Here is a 20,861-nt window from a genome sequence, read left to right as displayed (position 1 = left end):
AGGAGGTGCAAGGGGGGTGGAGAGGAGTGAGGCATGGGGATTTCATGTAGAAATCAGTTATTAGAAGGCAAACTGGGTGGGGCGGTAAAGAGGTGCAGGGGTAGAGGTCGTACGTGATAGGCAGGGTGGAAGGTATGGGGAGCCATAGGGAGGGGCGAGGGACTAGGTCAGGGGATTTGGTATGCCTCCCTGAAGAGATGCGTTTTTAAGGCGCGTCTGAAATTTCATGCATCAGGAATTGTCCGGATGCCTTGCGGTAGAGCGTTCCAGAGGATGGGTGCTGCTCTGGTGAAGTCCTATAGGCAAACATGTGAGATTCGTATTAGAGGGGTGTTTAGTCTGAGAGTGTAAGCGGATCGGAGTGTGCAGGCTGGGTGGCGTACGGACAGGAGGGAAGCAATGTACGTTGGCGCAGCACCATGCAGAGCTTTGTAGGTGAGGAGTTTAAATTTAGTTCTACAGTGGATGGGCAGCCAGTGCAGCGACTGGCATAGCGCAGAGGCATCTAAGTAACGGCTGGATAGAAAAATGAGCCTAGCTGCCAAATTTAGTATGGATTGGAGTGGAGAGAGTCTGGTGCGGGAGAGGCTGATGAATAGCGAGTTGCAGTAGTCGAGTTGGGAGGGCAACCACGAGTGTTTTTAGCGTGTCCGTGGTGGGGAACAGACGTATTTTAGCAATATTTCTGAGGTGCATGTGGCATGTTTGGGACGGAGATTGGATGTGGGGGGGGGGGTAAAGAACAGGTCAGAGTCCTGCGTGACCCCAAGGCAGTGGGCATGCTGTCTGGGGGCTACGATGGTGCCAGACACTGGAATGGAGATGTTGAGGGGAGGTCGGTTGGAAGGCGGAAAGATGAGAAGGTCAGTTTTAGAGAGGTTAAGTTTGAGAAAAAGGGAGGCCATAGTGTTAGAGACAGCGTACAGACAGTCAGTGATATTTTGGAGGAATGGTTCAGAGATCTCACGGGAAAAGGTGTATAGTTGGGTGTTGTCAGCGTAGAGATGGTATTGGAGGCTGAATTTGTGGATGGTTTGTCCAATTGGGACTGTATAGATAGAGAAGAGAGGGGACCAAGGACAGAGCCCTGGGGTACCCCAACAGCAAGAGGAAGTAGAGAGAAGATAGAGCCATCAAAAGAACTGAAGGAGCGGTCAGAGAGGTAGGAGGAGAACCAGGAGAGAGCAGTGTCCTTTAGACCAACAGAGCGGATCATAGTGAGAAGGAGCTCATGGTCGACAGTGTCAAATGCAGCAGAAAGGTAAAGGAGGATTAGCAGGGAGTAGTCACCTCTCAACTTTGCCGTCATCAGGTCATTTGATACTTTTGTGAGGACAGTTTTGGCCGAGTGTAGAGAGAGGAAACCAGACTGGAGGGATTTGCCAGAGAGAAAGCGTGTGAGGTAGGAGCAGACCAGGCATTCTAGTAATTCGGAGATGAAAGGGAGGTTTGAGACGGTTCGGTAGTTGACGGCATCGGTCAGGTCAAGGGTTGGATTTTTAAGCAGAGGGGATATGGTGGAGTATTTAAATGAGGAGGGGAAAGTGCCAGAGGTTAGGGAGAGGTTGCAGATTGTGGTGAGGTGAATAATGAGAGCTGGGGAAAGGGACCGTAGGAGGTGAGAGGGTCGCTAGCGCAGGTGGTGATGCGGGCAGCAGGAAGCAACCTGGAGACTTCACTCTGTGGTTGGTTCTGACATAGAAAGTGAGTAGTTGCTGGATGCTGTGCTAAGGAAACTAGGATCAGGGCTAGCAGTGCAGTAAATGAAGATTTCTTTGCGGATGTTATCGATTTTTTTCTTTGAAATAGGCAGCTAGTTCTCCAGCAGTCAGATCCGTCACAGGGGCCTGTTCTTTGGGGCTGAGGAGGGAGTGGAAGGTATCAAAGAGTTGTTTGGGGTTGTGGGATAGCGAGGAGAAATAAACTTGTTTGGCATGGTGAAGGGCTAGGTTATAAGTTTTAAGTATGAATTTGAAGTGGAGGAAGTCTGTGGGCAGCTTTGATTCTCTCCACAGCCGCTAGGTGCAACTAGAGCACTGCCGGATGTAGCACGTTTGGGACGTGAGCCAAAGTTGCCGTGGTCTGCGGTTGACGGCTCAGGTCATGGGCTGTATCGCTTCATCCTGGGCACGGCTGAGGGTGGTGTGGCAGTGTTCGGCTGTCAGGTTAGGGCAGGGGAGGAGAGAGATAGGGGACAGGGAGGACTGAATGGTCTCGGCGAACTGTTGGGTGTGGACAGACTGGAGGTTCCTAGAGGTGCAATAGATAGATTATACTCCTGTACTTTGCCTAATACGGTTTTAAATTGGCCCTGCCATCAAGGTATTCCTAAATAGCACACAGGAGAACATCAGAAAACCAAAGTAAAAGAGAAGGAAATTAGAATAAGAATCAATTCAAGTAAGTAATCCAGGACAACTATACCCATTGAAAGTTTTGTTGGTTATCACTGTAAATACACTGTGTAAGGTTATTTTCAAACAGCGTTTTTCTAAACCCACTGCATGTTCCGTCCTGGATTCCATCTTTTACTGCATTGGGACAAAAACTAGGACAGAAGCTTAAGCTTCATTGGATGAGACTATGTCCTCTCAGATCTTCGTTTCACATGGTTTCCGTCAGTCAACTCTTTAGCGTGATATAAAAGCTCTGAGGTCAGCACTACTTTATCCAGCTGTAAAGATACAGCAGAAAGTATGTACCACATCTGGACTTATCCTTAAAGAGTGTTACCGTCTTGACCAAACATGGCCGCGATGGTGGACATAGCAGAGTTCAGATAAGCTATGCTGTTCCCGTAGCTTCCCTAGAAGTCAATGGGAGATATACAAACAGCATAGTAAAGCAAGCTACACAGTTCCTGCAGCTACTGGAACAGCGTAGCTGCTCTAGCGATACATTCCAAGTGGTCAGGGACGGTGAGCGCCCTAACTTGAGTAGAGTGCAGTTTCCACCTTCTGTGGATATGCCATAAAAGTCTGAGATGAGAATACCCCTTTAAGGACTCATGCAGAGAGGTGTATAATGGACTGGGCCCATATTTTGCTTTTTCTTGGATTCAGTTTCATAAAGAGGCATACAACATTCTCACTTAGGGCTCCAACCCACTAGCGATAGGTTTTCTTGCGATGAGAGTGAGTGAAAACACATGATTATGAAACCAATTATTTTCAATGGTTTCATACTCATTTGCGTTATGTGCACTCAAGCCTTGCAGTGCTAAGAAAAACCTGTCATTGAATGACAGCTGAGCGCTGCCTGTGATTGGTAACAGTGCTCATCCAATCACAGGCAGTGCTCAGCCATTCATTGAATTCAATCCTTGGCCTCCAGAAGACGGCTGCCGGGGCCGGAGAGAAGAGCTGGACGGTTCTTCTAGGTGAGTTAATTTTTTTTTAACTCTTTCTTTACAGCTAGGGCTGATTTTCAGGGAAGGGCTTATATATTTCAAGCCCGTCCGTGAAAATCATCACCGCGGTGGTGGCCTTGATTCCATTGCTTTCAATGGGGCTGCAGCAGCGCTGACCCCATTGAAAGCAATGGGATAGCATTGCGGATCTCTGCCACAGCTGTGACAGGGCATTCCTTCATCCCCGCGGGGATGAAGCAATCCCCTGCCATAATTGTCACAGCTGTGTCAGAGGAGCGCAATGTACTCCCTATGTTTTCAATGGGGCTAGCGCAGCTGCTGCCGTCTCCATTGAAAACAATGGGCGATAGCGCAGATTTTTCTTAGCGCAGCAAGGCTTGGGTGAAGACATCGCAAAGGTGAATGAAACCACTGAAAATCATTGGTCTCATTATCATGCGTTTTTACTCATTCTTGCATCACAAGGATATTGTATCGCCAGTGGGTTTAAGTGCAAAGGCTGGGTTCACATCACCCTTTATGAAGTATGCCAAGAAGGCTCTAAAAGTACATGCTAAAAATGTGCATAAGGTTATATTAACCAGGTGGATGCGAAAAGAGCAGCATTTTGGCCTCCATATGGCTGAGTTGATTCTCTTCGCTATGTGTGTCTGCTCAAGTATGTCGCTCTATGCAGTGAGCAACAGTTTTGAGGGCGCACAACAAGGACACGGCGGTTAGGTAAATATAGGAATGGTACTTTCAATTCGTTTATGGGCCTCAATCTGGGCTGGCTGAATGTCTTTAATTAAAACCACAGCACATTAATAATGAATATATTGTGTTATTATAGGACTCTTCTGGGAAATATGGTACAGTGTCATCATACTAGTGTTACACACAGGCATGTACAGATGACTTTACCAACAGAGCCCAATCCTACTGGAGCTCCGGCTGATATGATCACCTTTTTTCTTATTAACAAACTGTTCTGTGGCCGCCTGCATGTTAGGGTCTCGGAGGGCTACCGGGGTCCTCAATCACATTCTGGGCTGGCATTTTTTTTTGCCTTCTATTGTGTATACAGGCCTTATTATAAATGATCTTCCCGATTTAACACCCCCATAACTCACGTTTAATGACACTCAGATACAGAAATTTGATATCAATGGAAACAAATTTAAAAATGTTTATTTAGCAATACTGTCTTACAGTTAGACCTCCTTGTTGTCTATAGCAACCAATCACAGCACAGTGTTCATTTCTCAAGCTGCTTAGGTAAAATAATAGCTGCATTGTGATTGGTTGCTTTGGACAACAAGAAGGTCTTACTGTGAGACAGTTTTGTAAAATAAGGCCTAAAAAAATGTATTTAGCTGTAGTTGTTCCTAGGGTAATATGAGAAAAAATGGCTGCCAACAAAGACAGTAAAACATTTTGTGTCCTTGATTTGCTGTGGATCCACCCAGTGGGCACACAGTTCGTCCACGAGTAAGGCTGGCTTCACACGGGCAAGAAAATTGGGCGAATGGGGTCATACACATGAGCGATGTTTTCCTGCATGGCACCGTGATGCTATGCGGGAAACACATCGCAGCATGTTCTATCTTTCTGTATGCTCTCGCATCTCAGCACCTATTGTGTTTAATGGGACCTGTGGCAGCAGCGCCATTGAAAGCAATGGGAGAAGCTTTGCGATCCTCCTGACATGTTTAATGACACTCAGATACATAAATTTTATATCAAATTTATGTATCTGAGTGTCATTCAACATGAGTTATGAGGATTTCACATAGGGAAGATGATTTCTAATAACCCTGTAGGTCACACTGAATGATTTCTGGTACTTAAATAAATCTCAGTAATCACATAACAAAGTTGCTGCATTTATTTAAAGAATAAAAGAAACTCATATCCCACTGTAAATTTAAGGGGCTACCCAGTACTGTATCAAAAATGCAGAAATGTCTAGACAAAGTTTCTAATATGGTTAAAATCCTTGCAGTTACCATGATACGAACTTGACAAGGGTTAAAAATGACTCCAGTCCATCAAGTACAACCTATAATCCCACCATGTTGAAAGATAGGACGGCAAAAAAACTCCCATGAGGTGGACACCAATTGCCTCATATTAGGGAAAAATTCCTTCCCGGCTTCAAATATGGCAATCAGCATAAATTCATGGATCAATGTCCTATCTCCAGAAGTCTAATGCCCTTAAGGGGAACCTGTCACCAAACCTCGGCATCGTAAAATGTCATACAGTTGCATAACCCAGTTAGAAATGCAACTCCTACAAGGAATGGTACAACAGAATCCAAATACCAAACTTTCATGTTTCATACTACATATTAATTTACAGAAGTGAGAGAAAAAAAATGTACAAAGACATAACTCACAGAAAAAGAAGCCAAGTATGCATCACCTGATACTGCAGGGCAGGCTCAATTACCATATCCTCTAGTATTATGCAGAAAGCCAGATTGCATTATGAGGGAGCTAAATGTTCACATGTGCAGACTATGTTTGCAGCCATCCCTCCCCTAATCTTGGGTTGAGGGGAGTGGCTGCACATTAGTCTGCACTGAACATTTAGCTCCCTCATATTGCATTCTGGCTTTCTGCATGCCACTAGGGGGTGTGGTGATTGGGCCAGCCTTGCAGTATCAGGTGATACATATTTGGCTTCTTTTTCTATGAGCCATACTACATATTACAATCAAAATAAGCAGCTGGAAAACAAGTCACTGAGCGGAGGACATACACTGGCTACTTTAACCCCTAAGTGACCACCAATACACCTTTTTACGGTGGTCACTAATGGGCTTTAAACCTGCACATACAACTTCTAAAGGCGGTGGTTTAAGTGACTACTGATAGAGCAGAGCCTGGCTATCAGCCAGGCAGGGAGAAATCTCAGATCTTGGTAATTTAGCCTCCTACAGCCAGAATCAATAGCAACTGCAGCTTGTAAGCAGATAATAGGGGAATGGGGCTTTTTCTGTCACCCATCAGCGACTCGCAGTACAATCACAGAGTACCAATGGGTTCCCATGGCATCTGGAAGTCTGACAAAGGCCTCCATATCTGCCATGTCTCTCAGCCTATTACGTCCTGTCTCCTACAGAGTCTTCTAGGCTGTTGTCATAGGCATAGTAGAATGAACTACAAAGGTAATGCAGTGTACTATACTAGCAATTGAACGATGGCATCTTCCAGTGTAGTGGCCCAGAGACAGAGTGTTTCTCTGTGATGTTTGTCTTTTTTTCCTGGTGTATTGTGGTTGTGTCTTCATATGCGTATGTCAGTGTCTTGTGTCACTTCAGCCTATGTTTAGGGTGTGTTCTGTCTCTCTATCCTGCTGAGTGTGTGTGATGTGTGCCTTGTGAGGAACTTTGGGGGAGGAGCTGGAAGAGGGTGGTAGTCGGAGAGAGAGAAAGGAGGTGTGAAGTAGGAGAGCAGCAGTGAAGGTTGCTCAAGTCGGAGAGTGGAGATGTGATCGCGAGGAGGAGACAGGAGATCTGAAGCCTACCCGAGCCAAGTCCCCGGCTTATTTCCGTGGCTATGGGATGTTTTTCATCAGGAATGTGTGAGGAGCAGATACGGTTTCCTTGGAGTCGGCGGTGGCGAGTGCATGGTCCCTCAGTTCATGTACCACAGTAGTAAGCACAAATGAGAACTGAGTACCCCGATGTTTGAGCATGACTGTAACAGAGAAATGGAAGAACATGTCGTGTGTGATCATCAAGTAATGGAAGCATTCCCAGTAATTGTCAGATAACCGAGATTGCGGATGTTCAGAGGTTGAAAATGGGAAGAGTGGTTTCTGGATACAAACTTGTTGAGGGAAGAATAAGGAACAAAAGTGTTTGCAACAGTTATGCCTAAGACTGTTTAATGACATGTATTGGAAAAATCTAATCTGACTGTACAAGTAAAAGAAAATCGGGTGCTTCAGGTTTAAAACTATTTCCTTGACTGTGTTATTCACTTCGTTCACTGAAAAGGGGCACTGGCGTCACGAGGACAAACAGGTAATAAAGATATTCAACACGGTTACTTGTACTGGGTCCTGCGTGTGGCTGGGCAGACTACATCTTGGATCTTTAAGGAGAAGATGGTAGAGCCATCCATGTTCTTATTAGACTTTACCCCACCGTCTTCCTGACCCAAAGAACTGACCCTGTCCGCTACATTAGTTCCCTAGAGGGACTGAAAAAAATAAGGTGAAAAAAGTTCAATGTAATTCAAAGAAAAAAAAATCCAGTTAAAATGAAAATAGATATTTTTCCACATAAAAAGACAGTTTTAAATGGATTAAACAACAAAAATAAATAAAACATAATAAGTATCACCACTAGAGATGAGCGAGCACCAAAATGCTCGAATGCTCGTTACTCGAGTCGAACTTCCCGCGATGCTCGAGGGTTCGTTTCGAGTAACGAACCCCATTAAAGTCAATGGGCGACTCGAGCATTTTTGTATATCGCCGATGCTCGCTAAGGTTTTCATTTGTGAAAATCTGGGAAATTCACGAAAGTGATGGGAACGACACAGCAACAGGTAGGGCAGGCGAGGGGCTGCATCTCAAGTTCCCAGGTCCCACTATTAAGCCACAATAGCGGCAAGAGTGGCCCCCCCCCCCTCCGCACTGTCAGCAAAAAGATCGTTCTCCTCTGCCACAGCTGTAACAGCTGTGGCAGAGAAGAACGATGTTAGCCCATTGAATTCAATGGAGCTGGCAATACAGCTGGCTCCATTGAAAGCAATGGGCTGCCGGCGAGCGCGGGATGAATTTTCGGGAAGGGCTTAAAAATATAAGCCCTCACCTGAAAATCATCCTAAAATGTGTAAAAAAAAAAAAAAAATGTATACTCACCTTTCCGCTGAAGCCGGAGTTCAGCCGCGTCTGGACGGCAGTTCTCCTGAACTGCTCTGAGTAGTATTCAGCAGCCGGGGATTTAAAATCCCCGCCTGCTAGAATGAGCTGCCTCTGATTGGTCACAGCCTCACCTTATATTTTTAAGCCCCTCCCGAAAATTCATCCCGCGCTCGCCGGCAGCCCATTGCTTTCAATAGAGCCGCCTGTATTGCCGGCTCCATTGAATTCAATGGGCTAACATCATTCTTCTCTGCCACAGCTGTTACAGATATGGCAGAGGAGAACGATCTTTATGTTGACATTTTTTTTATTTTCTTTATTTTCAGGTAAGGGCTTATATTTTTAAGCCCTTCCCGAAAATTTATCCTGAGATCGCCGGCAGCGCATTGCTTTCAATGGAACCAGCTGTATTGCCGGCTCCATTGAATTCAATGGTCAGTGCTCGTTTAATCGAGACGAGTACCGCGTGGTGCTCGTCTCGAGTAACGAGCATCTCGAGCACCCTAATACTCGAACGAGCATCAAGCTCGGACGAGTATGCTCGCTCATCTCTAATCACCACCTTCGTAATGAAAATATTTTGTTATTTATCTCACATGGTGAATGCCGTGACAGTAATTTTAAAAAGTAATACCAGAAGTGCAATTTTCCTTTTGTTCACTTGCCCCAAAAAATGTAATAAAAAGCAATCCAAAAGTTATCTGTACCTCAAAATGGTACCAATAAAAACTATAACTCTGCCCACAAAAAAAAAAAAAAAAAAGAAAAAAACGCCTTCACAGAGATCTGCTGCTGGAAAAATAAAAATGTTCTGGGTCTTACAATGCAGTGATGCAGATTCAATTATTTTTCTTCAAAAACAGATTTTTATTGGGTTAAAGTAGTAAAAAAAAAACAAAAAAAACCTATATAAACTTGGTATCACAGTGATCGTGCTGATACAGATAAGAAAGTTATGTTATTTTTACTGAATAGTGAATGCTGTAAAAGCAATACCCAAAAACAAAGGGGGAGATTCTGGACATTTTTCCCATCTGCTTCCCCAAAAATGTAATAAAACTTATGCAATACATTATATATATCCCAGCAAAGTTATTCCCGTGTCTTTGTTACCTTTCCCTCTTCTAGGTTATTCTTTTCCCCATCTGCTCTTTTTCTATTTGGTGTTATTCTCCCCATTTCTATTTTTTGGGTCTCTAGTCCAAGGAATTTCGATGAAGACATATACAGGAGAGTCTCATAAAAAACACTTCATAAATTGATGATTTCCACTCCAAATTAGACAGACGGATTTGTGTTAAAGGGGTTGTCCCGCGCCGAAACGGGTTTTTTTTTTCAACCCCCCCCCCCCCCGTTCGGCGCGAGACAACCCCGATGCAGGGACCTAAAAAAAAAACCGCTCAGCGCTTACCTTAATCCCCGCGCTCCGGTGACTTCTATACTTACCGGTGAAGATGGCCGCCGGGATCCTCTTCCTCCGTGGACCGCAGCTCTTCTGTGCGGTCCATTGCCGATTCCAGCCTCCTGATTGGCTGGAATCGGCACGTGACGGGGCGGAGCTACACGGAGCCGGCATTCTGCACGAGCGGCTCCATTGAAGAGAGCAGAAGACCCGGACTGCGCAAGCGCGGCTAATTTGGCCATCGGAGGGCGAAAATTAGTCGGCTCCATGGGAACGAGGACGCTAGCAACGGAGCAGGTAAGTAAAAAACTTTTTATACCTTCTGTATGGCTCATAATTAATGCACAATGTACATTACAAAGTGCATTATTATGGCCATACAGAAGTGTATAGACCCACTTGCTGCCGCGGGACAACCCCTTTAAGGATATCTTTTTAGTGCAATTTTAAGGTCCCTTTGTAAACACTGACATAATGCAGTTTGAATAAAATACTTTTGAACCATATGCATCCCAGCACCCCAGACAGGTGCTATTAAAATATACTCCCCCTCCCACACACACACAAGATGAGATGTAGTTTCCATTGGTACCATTTTGGAGTACATGGGACTTTCTGATCGTTTTTTACTGTGTTTTTTGGTAAGCAGAAGAATAAAAAATAGCAATTCTGGTAAATTTTTTCTGGCAATTCACCGTGCCAGAAAATAAACATAATTTTACACTTCACAATGTTTTTTTTTTTTAATTTAATTGTTTTGTATGTAAAAAATTTTTTATTTTATATTTCTTACTTTAAACTTCATATAATTTTTTTATGACATATTTTGAGGACTCAAGGGGATTTCAAGATCCGTTCGTTTGATTGTGAGTATATTGCACTGCACAACTTATGTAGTGCAATGTAGTACACATGACAACTTTCCGATGGCAGGATCTAATAGGCTAGCTTGCATGACAGACTAGAGGCCTGCTATAGCAACCTATGGGCAAACTGCAAATGCACTGTGGGGTTCCGGGGAAGCCCACTTCCCCTGTCAGTGTTTACATGGTGTGATCACTATTGATCACGGCATGTAACGGGTTAAACAGCTGGTATCTTAAGTTGCTCCACATCCAGCCATTAAAGCAGGCATCCAGCTGTCAATAGTGAAAATTCTTCAATTCTTCTCTCATGTGATCTCATTTTGACCACCTGAGAACTACTTGGCTTTATATTTTTTGAAGAAGTCTCTTCTTTAGTCACCATTACATCCTGTATGAAAAAATTGCATAGATTGTACCACATAGGCTCTTCCCATGGAAGACAGAAACTCCTATTACAGTTACTTATGAGGATTAGAGGCTCCTGTCACACAGTTATAATGAAGGAGATGATAGCTCATCCTCATTACTGTATAATTATGGTCTTTAAGTTATTCAGGCTACATACATATCTTTAAATTATGTGAAAAATTAAGGTTAATGCATGTGCAACAACACTTGAATGTTATTGAGCCGTTGCGTGATATTACGTGAATTATACAAGCTTGTGCAATGATTGTTGCATGCATGCCATCTGCGTAGTCACATAAACAATGAAGGCCCAGGCATACACAATAGTACGAGAATAGTTAACTGAGTGCCTCTCTGTTATCGCGGGGGTAACATCATCTCGCGCATGCGCACTTAGAGATAGAGGACGCTGTATGATGTTGGTGCATGCTAGCCTGTCAGCAGCTTGGGACGTGGACCCTTTTGACTAATCCTCAATCTGAGAAGCTTGTATTGCTTTTGGCATCTGGTATGTTTTTTTGTTTTTCTGGATGCGGGTGGATACTGTGTGGTGACTGGTGTATAATTAGGTGTCTGTTATTATTTAATGTCATCTCATACATGTCATTTTAAGATTGATAAAGCCAAGAGAGGTCGAAATGTAGCTCATTCTTAAAAACATGGAGGAATACAGGTTTTGCGATCTGATTTTCACAGTTTATGCTGCCACATCTCTTATGCTTTCTATGTATCATTATGGTCTTTAGTTTATTCAGGTGAGTATAGAACTAATGGCGCTGTCCTCCCAGCAGGCGGAGATGAACTAAAGCGAGTGCAGCGCTCCAAGGATAATAAAGTATTAAAAATAAGGAAGATGTTAAGTCAAAGAAGGCTGTGGTGAGCAGCCACTCAGGGACCTTCAGGGGCAGAGGTCACACCTACCATCCGGGTTTGCTGCGAGCATTCTATTTATATTGTACAATTAGTTGAGTGAAGTGATTAAAGGGGGAGTGTTGTACACAGAGTCCACGCTTACAACTTCTGGACCTTGAACTTCATTTTATTAGATACATAAAAGGAAAAAGCAGATGCAACACGTTTTGAAGGTAATGTCCTTCTTTATCATGCATAATCCCTGCATTGAAAGCATTCCATTTATATTGTACAATTAGTTCAGTGAAGTGATTAAAGGGGGTGTGCTTGAATTAAAAAAAAAAAAAGAGGGTTGTCTCGCCAATTAATGAGTGTTTTGCCGACATTTATGTCCCTAGAGCACACGTTTTTTGCGCTTCAGCGAGCGTTTACATAGCTGGAGCACACTCTTTTTGTGCTCCAGCAGGCAGAAGTGTGGGTTGCCGCGTTCACTGTTCGGCCAAACTACAGTTTTCAGTTCTACTTGAAAACCGTTGTTCGGCAGAACAGCCGATAAGCAGGATCGCACGCTGTGCTCTGCCTACGGAGAGCTGATTACAGCTGAAAACATTGTTACAGCTGTTCTCAGTTCTCAGCCGCACCAACAGAATGAAGCTAATAAAGTACTAACAGCTCCTATTAGTACTTTATGCAAAATGATCGCTGATCTTTCAATCTTTTGAAAGATATCTGTGTGTTTAAACGGGCCTTAACTCCAATATCCATAAGCATAGATCTTAGTCTGTTGAATTAAACAGAAAGTCCAATTACTTCCAGTTGCTGGAGCGGAAGGATATTCCACCCGTCAACCCACACTTCCACCCACTGGAGCGCTAAAAAACATGCACTCCAGCTATGAAGGTGCTCCCTGGAGCGCCAAAAATACACACTCTAGGGATGTAAAGTACAGGAAAGCACTCGTTAATGGTGGGAAAACATCCCTTTTTTTTGGCAGGCAAATTAGAGCACTCCCCTTTTATCACTTCACTGAATTCATTGTACAATATAAATTGAATGCTTTCATTGCTGAGATTATGCATGATAAAGAAGGACATTACCTTCGAAACACATTGCACCTACTTTTTCCTTTCATGTATCAAATAAAATGATGTTCAAGGTCCAGAGGTTGTATGCGTGGACTCTGTCTTCAACACCTGTGATAACTTTTGAACCCCCAACGCCCCCACCCGAAACATAAGTGACAGTCGCATTCTTTTGACACTCTTCTATATAAATTGATTGTCTTATACTGTACCCCTGGAGTGCGAAAACTTTTCTTCTTCTGATCGACTTATCTCTCAGCAGGCAGAGATGGTACTGGCTCTAGCCGGTAATGATGTGCTGATGCATCATGGGATTGCTAGCACAGCGCAGAGAAAAAGAAAGCAGGAAGGAAGCAGGGTAAGAGATACATAGGAGACATCCAGAGTTTGACAGGCAATCAGGTGATGGCAAATGTGTTTTTGCTGGGGTGGCCTTCAGAAGATGAAATCCTGTTCTGCCCTAGTCCTGCACGATTAGCAGACTGGCTTGACACAATGCAATGGCAGCAGTCACATCCAGTGCCTGATGCCTGAGTGGGGCCAGAGCTTTCCTTGCCACATATGAAAACATTACAAATTGTGCCGTGGAGCCCCGGAGTCTCACGCTAGGTTATGCCACACAATGGAATTCAACACAGAATTTCCTGCCCAGATTCCACCTCTAAAACTGCCGCTAAGCCGCATAACTCCGCAAATGGGTACAATCCGCATGAAAAATTTCTGGTGCGTTAGGGTAAATACCTACTTATGTTTTTCTTGCGCATTTTCTTCACGCGATATCGCTGCGTTTTTTTATGCAATTCTCAATGGGATTCTCTAATGTTAAAAATGCATCACGCAAAAATAGCACAGTACCAACTTGCAATGCATTTTTAACATTAGAAAGTCCCACTGACAATCGCGTGAAAAAAACCCACAAGAAAAACGCAAGTGTGCAGGAGCCCTTAAGAAGTGACGTGTTATTTCATGGTTTTTCCTTAACTCGGATTTCAAATATGTGGTGGAAAAAAATCCAGATACCCATGGCATATGGATTTGCTGCAGAATCCACGCCAAAACCCGCCGTGTGAACATACCTTTTACGCTTTTAAGCGTGATACAATGTATCGGTCCAGGTAGGTGACATGATTTATTATAAAACCACTGAGACAGATCAACATTAGATTCAGCTGTATGGCTATAGTCACACCTGCCTCCAGCCCACTGAGTTCAATCCAGCAATAACATTGATTGTAACATTTCAGTACGGTTGTCAGCACAACATTCCCACTACAACAATATGTCCTGAACTCCTGATCAAAGGAAGAATCTTCTAATATCGGGGACTCAATCAAACCCATTGTGAAAGCCATCTGCAAAATGAGATTTCAAACTGTAGTAAATTCCTCCAGGACTGGCCCATCTATCCAGAATTACTCCAAGGTTACAACTATAAAACTAATCTAGTCGTAAACCGTCTCACAACCCAGCTATGAAGAGTTGGCATGGCTCTACAATAGAGATGCGGAACATGGGATTCATGGAGGAGAGGCAAAGTGGAAATGGTTAACCAAGAATTATATTTAACACTAGTGTCACATGTAGAAGAATAGACCAGGATGAAGAGTCGAAGATTCTAGAGTTGTAGTCTATGATGGGTGAGCGCTGCTTGATTACAACACGTGCCCTGATGTGCGATATAACGTAAGGATAGTCCATATGTTATTGGGAACCTATAAGCACCATAAACTAAGATTATGGGTTTATAGGACATGGGCCAAGGAGTCCAAAGGTGTGCTTTTTATACTTACTAGGCTCCCCATTTCCTTGCGTCAGCCCTGGACTAATCTCTGCAGTCAGTGCGACCACACCCATAGAGGGCAGTATGTGTGCATGCACTGAGTGCAGCGAAGGGTACGACTCACGGACCGACCACTGACTTCCAGTGCTGACAGTGATAGAACGGAGAGTCAGTGTGCTTGGAATGACAGGTTTCTCCCTATACTACCCACTAAACTGAGTTGAACAAGGCAAAACTGAAGACCCCCAAGCAGTCTCTTTTTAAAACTATGTCTACTCTGACATACTGTGACTCTCGTCATGATAAAGGAGCCTGTCGGTGTTTCACGCCGCCCGTGGTTAGGACAGTAGGATGTTGTTGACAGGTTTCCTTTAAGATAAACTATATGCTACCTATACACCATATGCTACAATACTCATCTCGCCCGACACCCCCTTACACATGCACACATGGCTCAGCCAAGCATGAATGTGCCTTCAATGCAGATAGGAGAAAGGCTGCTCCAAGAGCAAATGAGTGAAGCAATTGAAATATAACTGTCCAATGCTTATCTGCTATCAGGAGGCCACCATATGCATAAGATGATCGCCCAGAGCTGCCATATGTTACACGAGCGGGAATGAAATTTGTCAAAATCCTATAGACATCTTGTATTGAAAATAATAATTCTATTTGCTTTCATAACCCTTTCCAGCCCCACATACTGTAAATGTACGTCATGGGAGAGAAGCAGTTCCGGTAAAATGACATACGTTTACCGCATATGAATGGTGCGGGCTCTGCCATGCAATCGCAGAGAGCCAATGGGTTGCCAAGGCAACCGAACGCCAGTCAATGGCCTCCAAGTCTGTCATGGCTTTCAATGTAAATGAATAGCGATAACTGCAGTGTACTAGGGCTAATGCCCACGGCCATATTTCTGCCGCATTTAACGCGGCGGAAGTCCATGGCGTTGTCCCACAGCTATTAGGTTCTATTGAACTTATTAGCTCAATGTTCACGTTGTGGAATCCACCGCGGAATTCCGCAGCATGAAAGAAAACGCAGCATGCTCTATTTGCCGCGGGAATATGCGCGGCCGGCTTCCATTGCAGTCAATGGAAGCCGGCCGTCATGTTATACTTCCGCTGTGCTACAGCGGAAGTATCACGTGAATATGCGTCCCCGCCCACTGCCGGCGAATTTATGCGCTGTACTGCGGATCCGGAGCAGCGAATATGGGAGTTTTGGGGGGACACCATGGCTAACTCCGCCGCGATATTCCGCTGGCGGAGTCCGTCACGGCATGAGGCCTTAAGGAAGTAATCATAATATCACAGGTTCATAAAAAAAAATTAAAGAAAAAAAATGTAAAAAAGCTTTTTGAGCTCTTCTTTTTTTATTTAAAAAAAATGAATTTAAAAAAGCCCACGTTTGATATCGGCACATCTGTAACCAATACTATAAATTGAACACACTATTACAAAAAAAAATCATTTTTTTTTTTTTGTTCACATTGCCTTCCAAAAGAAAAAAGCGATAAAATGTGATTTAAGAAGTCCTCAAAATGGTGACAATAAAAGCCACAGCTTATTGTGCAAAACACAAACCCTTACCCAGTTCCATCCATGGAAAATAAAAAAAGTCCTGGAATTTTTGAAAACAGCAATGCAAAAAAACCCAACTATTTTCCAAAGAAAAGGTTTATTGTAAAAATGGGAAAACCTAAAAAAATATATATAGTTTTGGTGTCATCATAACCGTACCGATCCACAGAAAAGTCATCATGCCATTTACACCACACAGTGAATGCTGTAGGAAAAAAACAATGGCAGAATTATTTGTCCTTTTTCACTCTGTTCCCCACAAAAAAATAAAAATTAGGGCTCTTTCACACAGGTGTAACATTTCTCGGTCGGCCGTGTCACGGCCACAACGCGACCGAAAATCGCATGAACGGGCACCCAAATCTGCCGTTTGTTCACCCGTTCAGACATACGCTGAGCCCACAATGCCGTCGGGTGGGGGAAGACAGTTTAGCTCTGCTAAACTGCCTCCCCCTTTCCGCCCCCTCGACGGCTGTTTGCAATGGGAGGGATCAGGACGGGTGGGAGCTGGTGTGCTTAGCACTAACTCCTGTCCGGTCCCACCTGCTCCCATTGCAAACAGCTGACAAGAGGCGGAGAGGAGGAGGGAAGGGGGGTGGGAGTTTAGCAGACATGCTGCAAAACTCCCTCCCACCTCCCTTCTCCGGCAGCTACCATAGGCTCCGATAGTTCAGGAATAGAGATGAGCGAATATACTCGTTTCGAGTAATTACTCGATCGAGCACCGCGATTTTCGAGTACTTCCGTACTCGGGTGAAAAGATTCGGGGGGCGCCAGGGGGAGGAGTGGCGGAGCGGGCGATAGCAGCGGGGAACAGGGGGGAGCCCTCTCTCTCTCCCTCTCCCCCCCCCACTCCCCGCTGCAACCCCCCCACTCACCCCCGGCGCCCCCCGAATCTTTTTACCCGAGTACAGAAGTACTCAAAAATCGCGGTGCTTGGGCGAAAAAAGGGCGTGGCCGAGTAGGTTCGCTCATCTCTATTCAGGAACTATCTTTCCCGGGTGGTGCAAAAGCGCCCCGGCTGAAATGTGCTCCGTATGCGCTTTTATGCAGCAGGAATAAGCCCATCTGAACTGATGCATTGTAAACCAATGCTTAAGCTAGGAAGCATATATCGGCCGGGCGTGAAAGCGCGTCCGATATACGCTCATGTGAATGAAGCCTTATACAGTATATTATATGTACCCCAAAACGGTACCAATAAAAACAACAGCCCGCCACACAATGGCCATGTGGGCGGAAAAATAATAATGCTGTGGATTTTGAAAGGTGGATGTGAAAATCACCAAAATTCGTTACATCCCTAAGTACAAGGCAGCATACTTGGACCCCCTTCACACTGGCATTAAGCGCTGCGGAATTTCCACTGGTAGAGTCAATGCAGAAATTCCGCAGCGCTTACAGTACAAACCATGTGCAGGGGATTTTCAAAAATCTTCACATGGTGCAGAAATTTTCTGCAATGAATCTGCAGCATTTCTGAAAATGTCCATTTATGCTGCAATGCACAGGTTAAGCTGCTCCACAGTGTAAAACACTGCTAAATGCACAACACTGAGGTGTGGATTTGGCCACCATGGATTTCCAGTGGAATTGCTGTGGGTAATCTGTTGCAGAGTGCCCACAGCGATATTGCTCCTACCTGGGCATTAAAAAAAAAAAAAAAAAGCTACAGCATGCCCGATATTGTACCAGTTTGCGCTGGTTTTTCTCTATTTACTTGCATTGCTATTCGTACATGCAGTAATGTGGAGACAGCACAGGGTGTACTAACATGTTTGTCTAAAGTCATCTACAGGAAGCAGCCTGGGCATACTGGGTGCCAACGAAAGGCTACAAAGGTCTATTATGTAATCTTACAATTTACTTTCTATATCAGTCCCTTAAGGCTTTCAAAGCATCTGCTTGCTGACATTCTATAGGAGCCTTAATTAATGGCTTCCAGTGGATACAATCTGTCCAGATGGACACACAGATAGTCCAGACACAGATCTGACACTTGTACCTGCGAGGAGCCGAGCCCAGGTGAGATCATGTGAGCACCAAGTGACAGATTACACTGCAAGGCTCTGATACACATGCGGAATCTGTCCTGGCTCTCTTACATACTGTCTTCTGTCCTCCTAGAAGGACAACAGGTCCAATGGAGGCCCAAGAGTTCTCCGCGTGATACGTTACAGTCAATGCTTCCATCCAAGCTTTCATCTGAATGCCATTTTTGGTAAATTCAAACCCAAGACAGAAACTGAAGAAATAGGCTCCTCTAATGTAGTGTTGTCCACTATCATGTGACCAGAACAGATTTATATACACCGAAAGAATAACAATCAGGCTGGCTTCACACAAGTGGGATTTCCACTCCCGGAATCGCCGCGCAGCATTTATAGTACAAGCCAAGTGGATGAGATGTCACACGTGTCCCTCGCACGGAGCGCAATATTTGTGATATGGATACATAAGACATTTAAAAAACACTGCGGGTTACAAATCAGCAGAATGGCTACTTATGTTGCAGAAACTGTGAAGAAATGTAGCAGATTTCTGCCCTAGAGAACATAAACAAACACTGCACCTGCATGTGTGAGGGCTGCCAGGCTGGGGTCACACAGGGCGGATTTGCTGCAGTCCGGAATTTTGCCGCGCAAATCCGCCTGCTGCCGCTAATCCATGGTTTAGCCAGCCATGTGAGCCAGCCATTTCTGAGAAACCTCATCCACACGGGATGGCGAATCCATTGCGGCAAAGCTGGTGCTGTAGCGCGGATTTGCCGGCCACAGCATGTCCATTTTTTTTCCCAGTTGCGTCCGTGCACTTCCCTATGAGAGCGCCGGCCGCAACGGAAAAGCGTGCGGCAAAGCCGCTTCAAAAAAAGTGCGGTGGGTTTTAAAGCAGCACTTTACCAGCTGAAATCTCACGTTTTTTCGCTGCAGCCAAACCGCGAGATTTCCGCCGGGAATACGTTGTGTGTGAACCCAGCCTTAGGCCGGCTGTCCACGGGCGGTGCGATATACCACCGCAGATTTCCGACGCGGGAGCATTAGGTCACCTTGATTTTCTGAGCGACTTTCTGCAATGGACCTATCAATATGATCGGGTCATCGCAGAAAATCATGGCATGCCGCGATTTTTATATGCGAAGGTAAAAATCGCTGCAATTTCCCGCTCATGTACATCGGGCTGCGCTTTCCATAGTTATCTTATGGGAAGCCTTCATTGTGTTACCTGTGTGCAGATTATCGCTGCGGGTAACGCAGTGAAATATCGCCCATGGACAGGGGGCCTTAGGCTCAAGGGATTCCCCGAAGTGATGCGCGGCTGTTTTCACGTGGTGGAAAGTGCGATATCTTTGGCGCTGCTTGGAGCCTCCAGTGCAGATCCAGCATGCAAAGTCGGTAGGCATGGCAGAAACGGAACCGACCCCCTGGTACGGGAAATGGCGTCCGTTCAGCGCCGTTTGGTTCGGTGATAAAAAGGAGCTGTCGGGCCGCGCCGGGGGTGTGTAATAGAGCAGAACAGTGAAGTTGTGAACACAGCTGAAGCCCACGGGAGGGGTGAGGGGGTGAGACAACAACACCCGCCACCGGGGGCGTGAAATTAAAGGTGCAAAAAATAATAATTGTGCACTAAAAATTTCATTTTTTTAAAGATAAAAATGGCAGAAGTGGTGCTTTATACCCCAAATATACATATATTTTCACACACATTATATATATATATATATGTATGCATATAAGGCAATAGTAAATAGCAGGCGGACAGAGGAGACGGACAGGCAGTGGGAGCCCCCGGCCGCCGTCACTGACTGCCGGGCTTCTCATGCCGCCGGTAGTTCCCGCTCAGCCCCGCGGCACTCCGTGAGGTAACTTACGGTTACATGTCTCGGCAGCTGGGAGGACAGGATCTCTGCTTGCTGTCAGCAGCTGCACATATGGAGTCCCGGCCGGTCCTATCTGTCATTGTCAGCAGGTAGCCGCGTCCTGCATGTGTGGAGCCATGAAGCGTGTGCGGAGTCCTCCCGCCCTCACACGGCGGGGTGCCGTGCCCATATGTACACACCGCCCGTCACAGGACTGCTGGCACCAGTCTTTCCTGTTGGCACCAGCTCCCAGGACTCCCCGCATGCCGTCCATCAGGGTGTCGGAGAAGGAGGTTTCTGTAGGTTTTTCCCTATATTTCTGCTCTGTCTGCTTTAGGGTTGTGGCAACAAGAGGACAGATTGTGGTTGGAAGAGGAGCTGGATAATTTGGGGCAGAAAAGTGACAAATGAGATTTAACACGTAAATGTAAAGTTATGCGCATGGACAGAGGAAATACATGTTAGCATTACACGCTACATGGGAAACCACATGGGAAAGGAATTAAGAATTTTAGTTAACTGTAAGCTGGAGCAACTAGTGTCAGGCAGCTGCTGCCAAAGCAAGTAGGATAATGGGGTGCATCAGGGACATAACTGAAGGCTCAGGGGCCCGAGTGCAAAAGTTCAGCTTGGACCCCCCTATCTCCACCACCTGTACCGGTACCCATACCTAAACCTGCATGGAGCTGCAAAATGAATTTACATACGTGATCTAGCCCCTTGGCATGAGCTTTCCAAACATGACTCATTTCCTAGACTACGTGAGAATGTGTTTGTAGCCCCTTAGGCGGCTGCT

General features: G+C 45.1%; 1 protein-coding gene across 1 annotated transcript in view; it reads right to left on the bottom strand.

The window, feature by feature from the left end:
• The window catches only part of IL15 (interleukin 15), a 57,819-nt gene extending 37,550 nt beyond the window's left edge, over window positions 1-20,269 (bottom strand). The window contains exon 1 of the mRNA XM_066573713.1: window positions 20,078-20,269. The gene's annotated coding sequence lies outside the window, so the exon portion shown is untranslated. The remainder of the gene's footprint in view (window positions 1-20,077) is intronic.
• Window positions 20,270-20,861: the final 592 nt, after the last annotated feature.

Source organism: Eleutherodactylus coqui, chromosome 7 (genome assembly GCF_035609145.1).
Source record: "Eleutherodactylus coqui strain aEleCoq1 chromosome 7, aEleCoq1.hap1, whole genome shotgun sequence".
NCBI lineage: Eukaryota > Metazoa > Chordata > Amphibia > Anura > Eleutherodactylidae > Eleutherodactylus > Eleutherodactylus coqui.
The sequence above is the reverse complement of the archived record's forward strand: the minus strand, read 5'-3'. Positions and strand labels throughout refer to the sequence as shown.